This window comes from Triticum urartu, unplaced genomic scaffold, assembly GCF_056163025.1.
Source record: "Triticum urartu cultivar PI428250 unplaced genomic scaffold, HENAU_Tu73 scaffold668, whole genome shotgun sequence".
Classification (NCBI taxonomy): domain Eukaryota; kingdom Viridiplantae; phylum Streptophyta; class Magnoliopsida; order Poales; family Poaceae; genus Triticum; species Triticum urartu.
Genome location: NW_028260855.1, coordinates 12,501 through 27,500, shown reverse-complemented (window position 1 = coordinate 27,500; position 15,000 = coordinate 12,501).

Genomic DNA, 15,000 nt, shown 5'->3' with positions numbered 1-15,000 from the left:
TTGCTTCACATTTGGAATTACACAAAAAAGATTTTTCATCGGAAAGAGGTCTACGAAGACTTTTGGGAAAACGTCGACGTTTGCTGGCTTATTTGGCAAAGAAAAATAGAGTACGTTATAAGAAATTAATCGGTCAGTTGAATATTCGGGAGCAGTAATTTAATCGTTCAAATTTTTTTCTTGTTTTATTATTTTTTTAGTAGTCTTATAGTAGTCTTAGATTTTTCATTTTGATGAGCCTCGCTTTGAGGAATTCATGGAATAATCCATTTTCATGGAATAATGAATTAAGGAAGAAAGGATATGAGTCTACCGCTTACAAGAAAAGATCTCATGATAGTCAATATGGGCCCTCAACACCCATCAATGCATGGTGTTCTTCGACTGATCGTTACTCTCGATGGTGAGGATGTTATTGATTGTGAACCCATATTAGGGTATTTACACAGAGGAATGGAAAAAATCGCGGAAAACCGAACTATTATACAATACTTACCTTATGTAACAAGGTGGGATTATTTAGCTACTATGTTTACAGAAGCAATAACAGTAAATGCACCAGAATTCTTGGAGAATATTCAAATACCACAAAGAGCCAGCTATATTAGGGTAATTATGTTAGAATTAAGCCGGATAGCTTCTCACTTGCTATGGCTTGGACCTTTTATGGCGGATCTCGGCGCACAGACTCCTTTTTTCTATATTTTTAGAGAGAGAGAATTAATATATGATCTATTTGAAGCTGCTACAGGTATGCGAATGATGCACAATTACTTTCGCATCGGAGGAGTAGCCGCCGATCTACCTTATGGATGGATCGATAAATGTTTAGATTTCTGTGATTATTTTTTACGCGGAGTTGTTGAATATCAACAACTTATTACACAGAATCCAATTTTTTTAGAGCGAGTTGAAGGAGTAGGTTTTATTAGCGGAGAAGAAGCAGTAAATTGGGGCTTATCGGGACCGATGTTACGAGCTTCTGGAATACAATGGGATCTTCGTAAAGTAGATCCTTATGAGTCTTACAACCAATTTGATTGGAAAGTCCAATGGCAAAAAGAAGGGGATTCGTTAGCTCGCTATTTAGTACGAATTGGTGAAATGAGGGAATCCATCAAAATAATTCAACAAGCTGTAGAAAAAATTCCTGGAGGACCTTATGAAAATTTAGAAGTCCGACGCTTTAAGAAAGAAAATAATTCTGAATGGAATGATTTTGAGTATAAATTTCTTGGTAAAAAACCTTCGCCCAATTTTGAATTGTCAAGACAAGAGCTTTATGTAAGAGTAGAAGCCCCAAAAGGTGAATTAGGGATTTATCTAGTAGGAGATGATAGCCTTTTCCCCTGGAGATGGAAAATCCGTCCACCCGGGTTTATTAATTTGCAAATTCTTCCTCAGCTAGTTAAAAAAATGAAATTGGCTGATATCATGACGATATTAGGTAGTATAGATATCATTATGGGGGAAGTTGATCGTTGAAATGATAATAGATAGGGTAGAGGTAGAAACTATCAATTCTTTTTCGAAATTGGAATTATTAAAAGAAGTCTATGGACTGATATCGATTCTACCCATTTTGACCCTCCTTTTGGGAATAACAATAGAGGTACTCGTAATTGTGTGGTTAGAAAGAGAAATATCTGCGTCGATACAACAACGTATTGGTCCTGAATATGCTGGCCCCCTGGGCCTGCTTCAAGCTATAGCAGATGGGACTAAGCTACTTTTTAAAGAAGATATTCTGCCATCCCGAGGAGATATTTCTTTATTTAGCATTGGACCCTCTATAGCAGTCATATCAGTTTTATTAAGTTTTTTAGTTATCCCTTTGGGATATCATTTTGTTTTAGCCGATCTTAGTATTGGTGTTTTTTTATGGATTGCCATTTCAAGTATAGCTCCTATTGGTCTTCTTATGGCAGGATATAGCTCAAATAATAAATATTCTTTTTCAGGCGGTCTACGAGCTGCTGCTCAATCCATTAGTTATGAAATACCATTAACTTTTTGTGTGCTAGCAATATCTCTACGTGTGATTCGTTAAAATAGATCTTTTTCCTATAAAATCCATTAACTATTTATATTCCTTTTCTTATTTAGTATTTGGGTTGGTAAGTTAAACTAGATAGCTATATGAGTGAAACAAAACAGCTTATAAATTTGTAGTAAAAAGAAAAAATCTCATTTCCTACGTACAAGAAAAAAGTGGAAGTAAACATAAGCAGTGTAAACTCTTTATCCCAAGGTTGATATTTTTTAATTAGTCATCATATCTTGAAGCGGCCAAGAATAAAGGATTCACGATATGGAATTCCATTACTAGAATACTCCTAGTTATTACTATAACTTAATAATCCATAAGAAGAATCCACCAAAAGTTAGTGAAGGGTTAGGAACACTAAAGTACATAAAGGATTAGTAATGGAAAATCTAAAACATTAGAGATTTTTGCCCATAAAAGGAATCATAATAAGGACTTGCAATTTGTAGAAATTATCAAGTAGTACTTTCTTCGGATTCCGATCCAGAGTATGTTCCCATTCACTTGTTAAGGAAATGGCTATCAAGAACGAATTAACCCTTTATCCATTTTTTCTTTTTAAATACCCCCTCCCTGGGGAAAGAAGAATAGTAAAAAAGATATGGAGTGCACTAGAAAAAATTTTCATTATTTCCTTCCTCTATCCATATTCATGCAGAATTGCTCATGAACTAATACCCAACTCTTTCCATTTATTAATTGAATTCCTATAACAAGTAACAAGTGTTTTATTCCAAGATTAAGTTATTACTGAACAAAGAAAAATTTTCATTATATTATAAAGGATGAGATCAATTCGGAAGCGCTTTTTCTTATTCTAGCAGACGGAATTCCTTTGGTCTAATTTAGGACTTTCAAATCTATTTTATTTTATCTAATTCTATCTACGCCCCCGGGGCTAGGAACAAAACAGTCCTTTCCTTTTTCTGATCATAGAGAAGCCGTATGAAGCTAAGGTTTCATGTACGGTTTTGAAATAGCGGTGGGAACTGTGATGTTATCACCGACTATGATTATCTAACAGTTCAAGTACAGTTGATATAGTTGAAGCACAGTCAAAATACGGTTTTTTTGGATGGAATATTTGGCGTCAGCCTATAGGTTTTCTGGTTTTTTTAATTTCTTCTTTGGCAGAATGTGAAAGATTACCCTTTGATTTACCAGAAGCGGAGGAAGAATTAGTAGCAGGTTACCAAACTGAATATTCCGGTATCAAATATGGTTTATTTTATCTTGTTTCTTACCTAAATTTATTAGTTTCTTCTTTATTTGTAACAGTTCTCTACTTGGGCGGGTGGAATTTATCTATTCCCTATATATCCTTTTTTGATTTTTTCCAAATGAATAAAGCAGTTGGAATTTTGGAAATGACAATGGGTATATTTATTACATTAACTAAAGCTTATTTATTTCTCTTCATTTCTATCACAATAAGATGGACTTTACCGAGGATGAGAATGGATCAGTTATTAAATCTTGGATGGAAATTTCTTTTACCTATTTCCCTGGGCAATCTCTTATTAACAACCTCTTCTCAACTTGTTTCACTATAAATAAGATAATACAATAATAGTAAGAATATTTTCAACACAAAAGCTCTCTCAAACAAGAGAAAGAAACATATCTTTTTCATAGATATTTAGAATGAATATGTTCCCTATGGTAACTGGGTTCATGAGTTATGGTCAACAAACAATACGTGCTACAAGGTACATAGGTCAAAGTTTCATAACTACCTTATCCCACACAAATCGTTTACCTATAACGATTCACTACCCTTATGAAAAATCAATTACACCAGAGCGTTTCCGAGGGCGAATCCACTTTGAATTTGATAAATGTATTGCTTGTGAAGTATGTGTTCGCGTATGTCCGATAGATTTACCCGTTGTGGATTGGAGATTTGAAAAGGATATTAAAAGAAAACAATTGCTTAATTATAGTATTGATTTCGGAGTTTGTATATTTTGTGGCAATTGTGTTGAGTACTGTCCAACAAGCTGTTTATCAATGACTGAAGAATATGAACTTTCTACCTATGATCGTCATGAATTGAATTACAATCAAATTGCTTTAAGTCGGTTACCAATCTCCATAATGGGAGATTACACAATTCAAACAATTAGGAATTCGTCTGAAAGTAAAATAAACAAAGAAAAATCTTCGAATTCAAGAACGATTACTGATTACTAAACTTTGATTTTGTCTTTCTGTTATAAAAATCTAATAATTCTTTATTAAACTTTAAAATTAAACTATAAAGAAAAACGAAAAACTACTGCTTATTGGAAATTATTTCTTATTTTAAATCAGACTAGATTTTCGTGATATAATATAATTTATAACTATAAGTTTATACACAAAAAAATACCCTAATCCTTTTTTCCTTCCTTGAATCCTTTAGTTTTAGTCAGTTCATGAAAAATTTTATACTATTAATTTCTTTTTATCCATAATGGATTTACCTGGACCAATACATGAGATTCTTATGCTATTTGGGGGATTTGTTCTTCTACTAGGGGGTCTAGGAGTAGTATTACTTACCAACCCCATTTATTCTGCCTTTTCGCTGGGATTAGTTCTTGTTTGTATATCCTTATTCTATTTTTTATTAAATTCCTACTTTGTAGCTGTCGCACAACTTCTTATTTATGTGGGAGCCATAAATGTCTTGATCATATTCGCTGTAATGTTCGTAAATGGCTCAGAATGGTCTAAAGATAAGAATTATTGGACTATTGGAGATGGGTTCACTTCACTCGTTTGTATAACTATTGTTTTTTCACTAATGACTACTATCCCAGATACGTCGTGGTATGGAATTCTTTGGACTACAAGATCAAACCAAATAGTAGAACAGGGTCTCATAAATAATGTTCAACAAATTGGAATTCATTTAGCAACCGATTTTTATCTTCCGTTTGAACTCATTTCCATAATTCTTCTAGTTTCTTTAATAGGTGCAATTACTATGGCTCGGCAATAAGAAAACTTAGAAAAAGTACAAATTATAAGAATTGCAAATCTAAAATAAATAACTAAAGAATCACAATTTTGATTTAGTAAAATCCATCTACTGCCAACAAATACCTCCTTTTTTTTTTTTTTTTTTTTTCTTTTGTTGTGTAATTGTTCTATTGTAATTAATTGAATCGGTTCAATTCTTGCCCTCATATTGAAATGAATCGAGATTGATAAGGAGTTAGTTAATGATGTTTGAGCATGTACTTTTTTTGAGTGTCTATTTATTTTCGATTGGTATCTATGGATTGATCACAAGCCGAAACATGGTTAGAGCTCTAATATGTCTTGAACTTATACTGAATTCAATTAATCTAAATCTCGTAACATTTTCTGATCTATTTGATAGTCGCCAATTAAAAGGAGATATTTTCGCAATTTTTGTTATAGCCCTTGCAGCTGCTGAAGCCGCTATTGGACTATCCATTCTTTCTTCCATCCATCGTAATAGGAAATCCACTCGTATCAATCAATCTAATTTATTGAATAATTAGACTTTTGAATAATTAGACATAGAATCCTCTAAACAAAGGCGCACATATTAAATAAATAGAAATCAATACTATTTTCTTAGTATTATTTGAGAATATCCATTTTTTTTAGTAGATTATTGCATAGTATTCTTTTTCACTTAAATGAATTTTTGTATTTGTAATTCATTGATATTGCAATTTGAATATTGCAATAATTTATATTGAAAAGACGATAGCCAATTTATTGGCTAATTCGAATTCGTCTGTACAATTCGTAAAATTCTTTCTTATTTCTTATTTATTGTTGAAATCCAAAATTAAAGTCTCTTGGCTCTCTTCACGCTTTCTCACAAACAGATTAAAAAATAGATTTTTTTTTTTGAAGTTTGGATAAACCATTGCTTCGTCTGGTGTCTACAATACATATGACTCATTATAGTACTAATTTCATTTTTACCAGATCGAAAAATTTTATGTTGAAAAGAAAAATTTATAGATCCAATGTCACATTCCGTAAAAATTTACGATACATGTATAGGATGCACTCAATGTGTACGAGCTTGTCCAACAGATGTATTAGAAATGATACCCTGGGATGGATGTAAAGCCAAGCAAATTGCTTCCGCGCCGAGAACCGAAGATTGTGTGGGTTGTAAGAGATGTGAATCTGCCTGCCCGACAGATTTTTTAAGTGTCCGCGTTTATTTAGGGCCTGAAACAACACGTAGCATGGCTCTATCTTATTGATACGTTACAAAAAACTTCACTCGAATCGTCTGATTCCTCTTTACCGAAGAAGCCTGTGCTCGAAATAATCGAGCACGGGCTTTTCTGGTCAAAACGTATCTTGTCTTTATCACTTTATCATGAGTTATTTTCCTTGGTTAACAATACTTGTTGTTTTGCCGATATTTGCAGGTTCATTAATTTTCTTTTTACCTCATAAGGGAAACAAAGTCGTTAGGTGGTATACTATATCTATTTGTTTATTAGAATTCCTTCTAATGACTTATGCGTTCTGTTATCATTTCCAACTGGAGGATCCCTTAATCCAATTAAAGGAGGATTATAAATGGATAGATGTCTTCGATTTCCACTGGAGATTGGGAATCGATGGACTTTCATTAGGATCTATTTTATTGACAGGATTTATCACTACTTTAGCTACTTTAGCAGCTTGGCCAATTACACGGAATTCGCGATTATTCTATTTCCTGATGCTCGCAATGTATAGTGGTCAAATAGGATTATTTTCTTCGCGAGACCTTTTACTTTTTTTTATCATGTGGGAGTTAGAATTAATTCCTGTTTACTTACTTTTATCCATGTGGGGGGGGAAGAGGCGTCTATATTCAGCTACAAAGTTTATTTTGTATACTGCAGGCGGTTCCATTTTTTTCTTAATCGGAGTTCTGGGTATGGGCTTATATGGTTCCAACGAACCAGGATTAGATTTGGAAAGATTAATTAATCAATCATACCCTGCAACCTTGGAAATACTTTTATATTTTGGCTTCCTTATTGCTTATGCTGTCAAATTGCCGATTATACCCCTACATACGTGGTTACCAGATACCCATGGGGAAGCACATTATAGTACATGTATGCTTTTAGCGGGAATATTATTAAAGATGGGAGCATATGGATTGATTCGGATCAACATGGAATTGTTACCTCATGCTCATTATCTATTTTCGCCCTGGTTAGTAATAATAGGAGCGATCCAAATAATCTATGCAGCTTCAACTTCTCTTGGTCAACGAAATTTCAAAAAAAGAATAGCTTATTCCTCTGTATCTCACATGGGTTTCATAATTATAGGAATTGGTTCCATAACCAACATTGGACTCAATGGAGCTATTTTACAAATATTATCCCATGGATTTATTGGTGCTACACTTTTTTTCTTGGCAGGAACCGCTTCTGATAGAATGCGTCTTGTTTATCTCGAAGAACTGGGGGGAATATCTATCCCAATGCCTAAAATTTTTACCATGTTTAGTAGCTTTTCAATGGCTTCTCTTGCCTTACCAGGAATGAGTGGTTTTGTCGCAGAATTAGTAGTATTTTTTGGACTAATTACTAGTCCAAAATTTCTGTTAATGCCAAAAACACTAATTACTTTTGTAATGGCAATTGGAATGATATTAACTCCTATTTATTTATTATCTATGTTACGCCAGATGTTCTATGGATACAAGCTATTTAATGTTCCAAACGCAAATTTTGTGGATTCTGGACCACGAGAACTCTTTATTTTAATCTGTATCTTTTTACCAGTAATAGGAATTGGTATTTATCCAGATTTTGTTCTCTCCCTATCCGTTGACAGGGTAGAGGCTCTCTTATCCAATTATTATCCTAAATAGGTTTGCTTTTTTTTACTCGTCTGCTCTATTAATGCAGAAATAAGTAAAAAAGTATATAATGCAGAAATAAGTAAAAAAGTATAATTAGATCTATCTCGAATTTTTGAGAACCCTTTGATAAGGCGTTCAAGGGGTTCTCAAATAAAACATAAAAGTAAAAACCTTCATTTCATGAAGGTTTTATTTTATGTAATCATTTAGGTGTTAATGTAAACGAACCATAACTATGTAAGCCTATTCCTAATAGATTTATACCAAAATAACAAATCCAAATTATAAGAAATCCTATCAAAGCTATAAGTGCAGAATTCGTACCCTTCCAATTTGGATTTGTTCTACTATGTAAATAAATTGCGAATATGGTCCAAGTAATAAATGCCCAAGTTTCCTTAGGATCCCAATTCCAATAGGATCCCCAGGCCTCATTAGCCCATACTGCTCCACAAAGAATACCTACGGTTAAAAGGGTAAATCCTAGGCTAATGACACGATAACTCCAAGAATCCAAACGCTCCGTTAATTGATATTTGTAATAATTTGGAAATGAAGGGACAGAGGTTCTTTTTAAAGCACTTCTTTTTGCATAAAAATATTTAATATCACTAAAGAAAAATGTTTTATTTAAAACATTTTTTTTCTTTTTAGAAAAGAAATGGAAATTATTTCGAAATCTAATGATTAGAATAGCGGCAGATAATAAGGATCCGCACAAAAGAGTTGCATAGCTTAATAACATCATACTGACATGCATCATTAACCACTGAGATTGTAGAGCAGGTACTAGTATCGTGGATTGATGCATTTCAGTTAAAAGACCCGATGTGGCAAAGCCTTGCGTTAAAATAGTACTTGGCGTAGTTATTGTGCTTAAATCATTTTTAGAGTTCTGTATTTTAGGAATGGTATGAAGAATATACAGGGCCCATGAAAGGAAGATCAATGACTCATATAAATTACTTAATGGAAAATGTCCCGAGGAAGCCCAACGAGAAACTAAGAATCCTGTTATAGAGAAAAAAGTAACTATCATTCCTTTTTCTGACGAATCGCGTAATCCTCCAAGTTCACGAACTAATAAGGTTATAAAATGAATCGTAATCACAATTGAAATCGTTGAGAAAGAGATATGAGTTAGTATATGTTCTAAAGTTGCAAATAGCATAAGGGGAAGGTCCCATTACAAAATTGTAAATTTCGAATTGATTTCTAATCTATTGTATTCTTTTTCAAGAATGCCGCCACTCGGATTCGAACCGAGATGCTTGAGCACTGCTTCCTAAGAGCAGCGTGTCTACCAATTTCACCATGGCGGCTAACTTCAAATAATAGGTAACTTAAAAGAATAATAGCTATTATCTTGGGAATCGTCGATATTGGGAAAGTCCATAAAATTTAGGAACATTAGAGTTTTCATTAAAATAGACTTCGTTTGGTAGTATCGTTTCCATTTTTTTTTTTTACAATAAACTCTTGCTTTGCCCAATAGAAACACAAACACTGCTTGAAAGAGTTGGAACTTCTTTTTTCTAACTTGCAATTATAGAACTAATTTTTTCTAATTAATTTCCCCTTTACATTTTGAAAATTCTTTCAATACAATGAAAAAAATCCAAAAGGGTTTCTATTTAATGATGAAATTAAAATAAAATGGATAAATAGAAAAGGCTTTTTGGATTTTTTAAAAATTTCTAGAATGAAAGTCTTTATGCTCTTATTAATAAGATTTACTAACCTTATGATTTTGGAGAAGATAGGTGGAAGTTGTAAGTCCTATTGTAAGAATACTCCACTTTTCATAATTTTCCTAATAGAATATGAGGATTCTATTAGGAAAATTATGAAAAGTTCATTGATAGGAAAAGAATACTTAGCACACAGTATACCAAACAAAACTTTTTTTTTCTTGTATATATAAGATAAGAGGGGTTTTTTGTTCTAAGAATATTGTACCGAGTAATTCGACACATAAAAGTACATTCAAAGAAGAATCCAAATTATTAAATAATTGGAATTCTTTTTTGATAAGTCAATTCATATTATTCCAAAATCTTATTATTTGTTTGTTGCCCAGAAAAACCCTTTGGTTTTGGATGCTCATTACCGCTCGAAAATGATCTTGATTTTACTAAAGAATAAGATTGTACTATGGAAAAATAAGTCTTTTTCTTCCAAATATTTTTACGAATACGCTTTTTTGACATTGAAGTACGTTTTTTTGGAACTGCCATTCAAAAAGGAAATTACTTTTTTCTAGTTGTATGTGAAAGACATCTATTGCTGCAAATCAATCCTTCTTTCTTCTTTTTATTAGTATTTATACTTAGATACTGAAAGATACTTAAATTTTGAATTATTTTTTACTTCATTTTGTCTAATGCGGATAAGACAACAAGAATTTTTTAACATTTTTTCTTTATATATTTTATACTTTTTTTTTAATAATATAGAATATATAGAAGGGTTTCTCATTTAAATCTATTTATATCTATTTATATATCAAGTATACTCCATATATAGATATATGGTATGGAAGCCTATCCCCCATATAAGATAAGACGGGGGGATAAAAAGAAGGGAAAATGAAAATAGTTAATTAAGTTCAGAATGGTATTCCATAAAGGAAAGGAATTCCAATCAAAACAAAAAATACTGAGTCTCTTAAACAAGACATTCTAAAACTTAGGTAATTTATAGTCATTAGAATTTTAGTTCTATATGAAGTAAGGACTATTCGATAATTTCTTATAAACATAGGTTTTCATTGGAATTCACTCAATCAGTTAATTATGGAACAAGAGAGCTGTTTCATCTTTGTTTTAAAGAAATATAAAAATGAATTATGAATAGAAAGTAAAATGATTCCACTTTTTTTTTTTTATTTTTATAAATATCTTTATTTAGTTAATAAAATAACTTCGTTACCTAGTTATTTTATTAACTTTTTTAATTTAACCAACTAAACCCATTCTTAATTTTTAATTATTTCAATGAGATAAATTTTGGAAAAATTAAGAATTTCAGTATTTTTTCTTATTCTTTTTATTTATTCTTTCAGAAAGAGATAAGAATTGGTATAGGTGAATCGGAAACAATTTTATAGAAAAATTGAAGTAAAAATTGAAGTAAAAATTGCAATTTCTTTTCTTATGGAACATACATATCAATATGCATGGGTAATCCCTCTTCTCCCACTTCCAGTTATTATGTCAATGGGATTTGGCCTTATTCTTATTCCGACAGCAACAAAAAATCTTCGTCGCATATGGGCTTTTCCTAGTGTTTTACTCTTAAGTATAGCTATGGTATTCTCAGTTCAACTGTCTATTCAACAAATAAATGGAAGTTCGATCTATCAATATCTATGGTCTTGGACCGTCAATAATGATTTTTCTTTAGAATTTGGATACTTGATTGACCCACTTACTTCTATTATGTTAATACTAATTACTACTGTAGGAATCCTGGTTCTTATTTATAGTGATGGTTATATGTCTCACGATGAAGGATATTTGAGATTTTTTGTTTATATAAGTTTTTTCAATACTTCCATGTTGGGATTGGTTACTAGCTCCAATTTGATACAAATTTATTTTTTTTGGGAACTCGTGGGAATGTGTTCTTATTTATTGATAGGCTTTTGGTTTACACGACCAATCGCAGCGAGTGCTTGTCAAAAAGCTTTTGTAACTAATCGTGTAGGGGATTTTGGTCTATTATTAGGAATTTTAGGTTTTTTTTGGATAACAGGTAGTTTAGAGTTTAGGGATTTGTTCAAAATAGCTAATAACTGGATTCCTAATAATGGAATTAACTCTTTACTTACTACTTTGTGTGCTTTTTTATTATTCCTTGGTGCAGTTGCGAAATCCGCACAATTCCCTCTTCACGTATGGTTACCCGATGCTATGGAAGGGCCCACTCCTATTTCGGCTCTTATACACGCAGCAACTATGGTTGCTGCGGGAATTTTTCTTCTAGCTCGACTTCTTCCTCTTTTCATATCTTTACCTTTGATAATGAGTTTTATTTCTTTAGTAGGTACAATAACACTATTCTTAGGAGCTACTTTAGCTCTTGCTCAGAGAGATATTAAAAGAAGCTTAGCCTATTCTACAATGTCTCAATTGGGTTATATGATGTTAGCTCTAGGTATAGGTTCTTATCAAGCTGCTTTATTCCATTTGATCACTCATGCTTATTCAAAAGCTTTATTGTTCTTGGGATCCGGATCCGTTATTCATTCAATGGAACCTCTTGTTGGATATTCACCAGATAAAAGTCAAAATATGGTTCTTATGGGCGGTTTAAGAAAATACATTCCAATCACAAGAACTACTTTTTTATGGGGTACACTTTCTCTTTGTGGTATTCCACCTCTTGCTTGCTTCTGGTCCAAAGATGAAATCCTTAGTAATAGTTGGTTGTATTCGCCCTTTTTTGGAATAATAGCCTCCTTTACTGCAGGATTAACTGCCTTTTATATGTTTCGGATATATTTACTTACATTTGATGGGTATTTGCGTGTTCATTTTCAAAATTACAGTAGCACTAAAGAGAGTTCCTTGTATTCAATATCCTTATGGGGAAAAAGGATACCCAAAGGAGTGAATAGGGATTTCGTTTTATCAACAACGAAGAGTGGAGTTTCTTTTTTTTCACAAAATATACCAAAAATTCAAGGTAATACAAGAAATAGGATAGGATCCTTTACTACGTCTTTTGGGGCTAAAAAAACTTTTGCCTATCCGCATGAAACGGGAAATACTATGTTATTTCCTCTTCTTATATTACTACTTTTCACTTTGTTCATTGGATTCATAGGAATCTCTTTTGATAATGGAGGAATTGGTAATGGAATAGCAGAGTTAACCATATTATCAAAGTGGTTAACTCCCTCAATAAACTTTACCCAGGAAAGTTCTAATTCTTTTGTAAATTCATATGAATTTATTACTAATGCAATTTCTTCTGTAAGTCTAGCTATCTTTGGTTTATTCATAGCATATATCTTCTATGGATCCGCTTATTCTTTTTTTCAGAATTTGGATTTAATAAACTCTTTTTACAAAGGAAATCCTAAAAAAGAATTTTTAGATCAAGTAAAAAAAAATATATACAGTTGGTCATATAATCGTGGTTATATAGATATTTTCTATACTAGGGTCTTTACCCTCGGTATAAGAGGGTTAACCGAACTCACGGAGTTTTTTGATAAGGGTGTTATTGATGGAATTACCAATGGAGTGGGTCTTGCTAGTTTTTGTATAGGAGAGGAAATTAAATATGTAGGGGGAGGTCGAATCTCGTCTTATTTATTCTTTTTTTTATGTTATGTATCTGTGTTTTTATTCTTTTTTCTTTCTTAAGTTAAGGAATTTACAACAAGTCTCTTGCAAAAATAACTATCCTATCCCCTTTCTACAATCTCTCTATATCCTTGTTACATAAGGTAAGTATTGTATAATAGTTCGGTTTTCCGCGATTTTTTCCATTCCTCTGTGTAAATACCCTAATATGGGTTCACAATCAATAACATCCTCACCATCGAGAGTAACGATCAGTCGAAGAACACCATGCATTGATGGGTGTTGAGGGCCCATATTGACTATCATGAGATCTTTTCTTGTAAGCGGTAGACTCATATCCTTTCTTCCTTAATTCATTATTCCATGAAAATGGATTATTCCATGAATTCCTCAAAGCGAGGCTCATCAAAATGAAAAATCTAAGACTACTATAAGACTACTAAAAAAATAATAAAACAAGAAAAAAATTTGAACGATTAAATTACTGCTCCCGAATATTCAACTGACCGATTAATTTCTTATAACGTACTCTATTTTTCTTTGCCAAATAAGCCAGCAAACGTCGACGTTTTCCCAAAAGTCTTCGTAGACCTCTTTCCGATGAAAAATCTTTTTTGTGTAATTCCAAATGTGAAGCAAGTCTCCGTATCTTATTGGTGAAACTGAATACTTGAAATTCAACAGAACCCCTGTTTTCTTCTTTTTCTTCTTTAACCATAAATCCAAAAATTTTTCTACCTCCTTTCTTTTTCATGTATTTTTCTGATCAGGAAAAATACAAAATTATGTCAGTTATTTTGAAGTTATTCTAATCTCGTACACACACAAATTTGCAATTATTCATCTACTACTGGAATTTGGATTTATTTTATCGATGCAAATTGGATTTGGATAGAAGGGTACATTCTTTCTAATATTTTAGATAGAAGAAATGTTTCTTCTATCTAAAATATTAGAAAGAATTTTGCTGATTTATTTATTGCTATATGCAATTTATGGAATTGATACACCATTTAATTGATATCATTTAGCAAAATGAAACACAGCATATGCATCCATCTTTTGGCTCGAGAATTTCACGGGATAGAGATATGGTATAAGAAATAGACTATTAAGTAACTCTAAATGAATTGTGGATACATCTGTATCCTTAACATACTGAAACGATTGTCATTATTCGTATCAAACCAATAGCGATTCATACAAGCTAAATCTTCTAATCAATGGTGGGCCAATAATGAATTTTTTTGCATATGTATTAAGACGCTTGGCCTGATTTCGAAATTGTCCAGAGTTTTATATGTTGTTTTCATTGCAAAATGATGGGTCTCCTTCCATAACTTTCCAATTACGAGTACGAGAATTGAAAGACATGAAAATTCTCAATTCTCTACGGCGTCTAGTAGATAGAAACAAGAAAATCAGAAGAATCTTTCTCTCTATTCACTATCATTCCGCGTCTTCGACTTCTATTAGTTTCTTTTCTTCTTTAATGCAATAGCTATAGTTTGATATAAGAATCCATTTCTCAAAGTAATGGAAACCATTCTCTTATAGGAAATGGTTCGAAAATCGCTATTCCACCTTTTAGGTATCGTGAAAAGTGATACCTGTGAAGATCGTGCATTTCAGTCAAATTCAGATCCGTTTTTCGAGTCCATGATATAATATAACCAAATTGGATAGATCTTCCACCTGTTTAGCTAAGAAAGAATAGATACAGAGGTGGATAATAGATCGATATGAAGATCATGAGCTGCCCCATAATGAAATCGCCAGTAGTC